This window comes from Triticum aestivum, chromosome 1B (assembly GCF_018294505.1).
Source record: "Triticum aestivum cultivar Chinese Spring chromosome 1B, IWGSC CS RefSeq v2.1, whole genome shotgun sequence".
In the NCBI taxonomy this organism is placed as follows: domain Eukaryota; kingdom Viridiplantae; phylum Streptophyta; class Magnoliopsida; order Poales; family Poaceae; genus Triticum; species Triticum aestivum.
Genome location: NC_057795.1, coordinates 96226383 through 96229691, shown reverse-complemented (window position 1 = coordinate 96229691; position 3309 = coordinate 96226383).

Here is a 3309-nt window from a genome sequence, read left to right as displayed (position 1 = left end):
CCGAGTGGGAGGAATTCTCACCACTCGATAGGATTTTTCAAACTTAGGCGAGTACTATACTGCAGCTAAGCCCCCGATTCCGAGGATTGCTCACCACTCGGTAGGATTTTTCAAACTTAGGCGAGTACTAGACTGCAGCTAAGCCCCCGAGTGAGAGGCAGGCTCACCACTCGGTAGGATTTTTCAAACTTAGGCGAGTACTGGACTGCAGCTAAGCCCCCGAGTGAGAGGCAGGCTCACCACTTGGTAGGATTTTTCAAACTTAGGCGAGTACTGGACTGCAGGTAAGCCCCCGAGTGAGAGGCAGGCTCACCACTCGGTAGGATTTTTTCTTCGACTTAGGCGAAACGGATTCGCAACTAAGGCACCCGCTGGGGGATTTTAGTACATGTAAAAAATGAACAACAATCATTCAGAAGACTGTAAAATCATGTCTTTTGATAATCAAACTAAAGGGTACTTCTTTCTAAGTTCGAGTAATTGTGGAGCTAGGTTTGCATCGAGCAAAATGTTTCTTTTTGAGTTCTCTTCCAGGCGGGGCACGCTGAGTACACCCACTGGGTGTAGTCCCCGAGCCTCTGTCGGACTAGATGAGTCTGGCAGAGGGTTTAAGTCTCCTGGTAAACCTCCATGCAGTTGGCACGGTAAATATCTTTGTCTGGAATTGAATCAATCGGATGGATGTGTAGCGAGGTGGTTGTACGAACGACATTCGACGAGTAAGACCGCATGTACGATTCAGTGATGGCGCTTCATTTTTACCTTTTTTGCATGAAAGGGGTATTTATCCAAGTGGACGTGCTTCCCGACTGATCGGGGTATGTTGACTGCAAGGAAAAACTTGGTGGCACTTGTATGTCTCCCGGTGGAGATAGACTAGTGGTCTGACATGGACGTGCCGTGAAACCCAAGTGACTAGGCTAGTGTGTGGACTGACTCTCCAGAGAGAGGCCAGTCATTATCCCGGGGGGGAAACCAGCACATGCCATCTCTGAGTCCAAGTTTGTGAAACTGACGCCTTGGAGCCTAGGATAGGGCCAAGTGTATCCGTAGAGGAGCGTTGTTTTCACCCTTTTGCAGTCCTGAAGATGACTTTAGGTAATGATTTGGGCGATCGTCCGAGTGGACAGTACTACCCTTATAGATTTTCGGTAGACCGAGCAAGTATGGTCAGAAAGATATTCCTGATGTGATCAATGGGTTGTTTGAATGGGCGTAACCACTGAGGGCGGCATGGCCAATGGCTGTGCGTAGTCCCTGAGTGATGCTCGAAAGAGGCAACCTTGCTACAGAGTGTGATATGAGGTTTGATCATACGAGTAACTTAGTCATTCCCGTGTTGGGGGTGTAGAGGTAAAGACATGTCCAACTGATGGTGATGCGCGAGGCGGCCGAGGGGCGATGATGTGTACAACCAAGTGACGACGCGCGGGGCGGCCAAATGGGGAAGACGTGCACAACCGAGTGGCGACGCACGGAGCGGCCGAGTGGTGAAGACGTGCACAACCGAGAGGCGACGCATGGAGCGCCCGAGTGGTGAAGACGTGCACAACCGAGAGGCGACGCATGGAGCGCCCGAATGGTGAAGACGTGCACAACCGAGTGGTGTGGTGCGGGACGGCCAAGTGAGGATGTGCGAGGTGGCTGAGTGTCATATTGTGTGTTCAGCCAAGTGGCTGAAATGGTCTTCGAAGGAGTTAGACAGATGCTTTCGAAGCTAATGTAACAATGAGGTTGGTGTAGTTTGGTTGCGACACAACAAGACCGACGTGACAACTGAGTCTGAATAAGAATGAAGATGGCGTGCAGAGCGTCTGGGTGATTATAAAACTTGTCAAAGTGGCAGATCGAATGCACTTGTTGAAGTGAAGGATCTGACTAGTGATGAAGTACTTGACTACTCAGGAGAGTGTCATTCCAAATGAGATGCAGCCCCCAAGTGCGGCGTAGCCCCCGAGCGTACTACAGGCTTCGACAACGGACATGTCGGAATACGAGAAATATAGTTTTGAATGGATGATTTGCAATTCATCAAGTCGGACTCGGGTAAAGATGAGAAGAAGCTTCCGAGTGATGCTCGAAAGAGGCAAACTCGCAAAAGAGTGAAGTGTGTGAAGTTTAATTATAAAAGGGACTTATCTGTCTCATGCCTGACGAGGTCTATATCATTGATACGATGAAAAGGATTCCACAGAGGGGTTGGCTGGATGTGTTTGAAGTCAATAGAGCGATAAGGTCGGTTTTGTGGTGCGCTAGGACCGGTACGGTGATCGAGTCGGAGCAGCGATGAAGTTGGCGCATAGGGCCGTTGAGTGATCGTGTAACTTGTGTAAAAAGAAATGGCACAAGCCAACGAAATAATTTTTTGAGAAAATTTGATGTGTGCTGATATGATTTGTGTACATAACACCCATAGACACCCACTAGGAGTGCAAGGGGCTTGCCGGTTCAAAACCAACAAGATTCTAAAAGAGTGAAGGATCTAGTCGAACTTGACGAAGTAAAGGATCCAACTGGACATGTTGGAGTGCTGGCTCAAATAAAATGGAAGTGTAGTGTTCCGACTAAGTTGCAGCCCCCGAGGACTGATGCAAACTCGAAATGAAGAACACATGTGTTCGTGAATGACGTATGCGTTAAAATGGAAGTTGGACTCAACAGTGAGTACTAAGAAAGTATGTGAAAATAAGAAACCGAGCGTAGGGGCACACTCGGTAGCGTGCCCTCCGAGTGAACATGATTTTTGAATTACGGGATACTCATGCACGAGGAAATAATAGAATGTAGTGCTAGAATGACTTAGCTGTCTGAAGGCGCGCGAGTGGCCTAGTGGTGAAGATGTGTTCAACCGACGGCAATGCGAGGGGCGACCGATTGATGTAGATGTGTCCAACTGAGTGGCGACACACGGGGCGGCCGAGTGGTTATGAGGTGACCAACCTATGGAGACGCGCGGGGCGGCCGAGTGGTTATGAGGTGACCAACCTATGGCGATGCACGGGGCGACCGCTGAAGTAGACGCGTCCCGCAGAGTGATGATGTGCAGGCATCCGATGAATTAGACGCATGCCGCACAGCGGCGATGCGCGGGGCGACCGAGTGATGTAGATGCGTCCCGCGGAGTGGCGACGTGCGGAGCGTCCGGGAGATGTAGACGTGTGCCGCGGAGTGACGATGCGCGCGGGGCATCCGAGTAATGTAGATGCGTCCAGCGGAGCGACGATGTGCGCGGGGCATCCGAGTAATGTAGACGCGTCTCGCGGAGGGGCAACGTGCGGGGCGTCCGGGCGATGTAGACGTGTGCCGTGG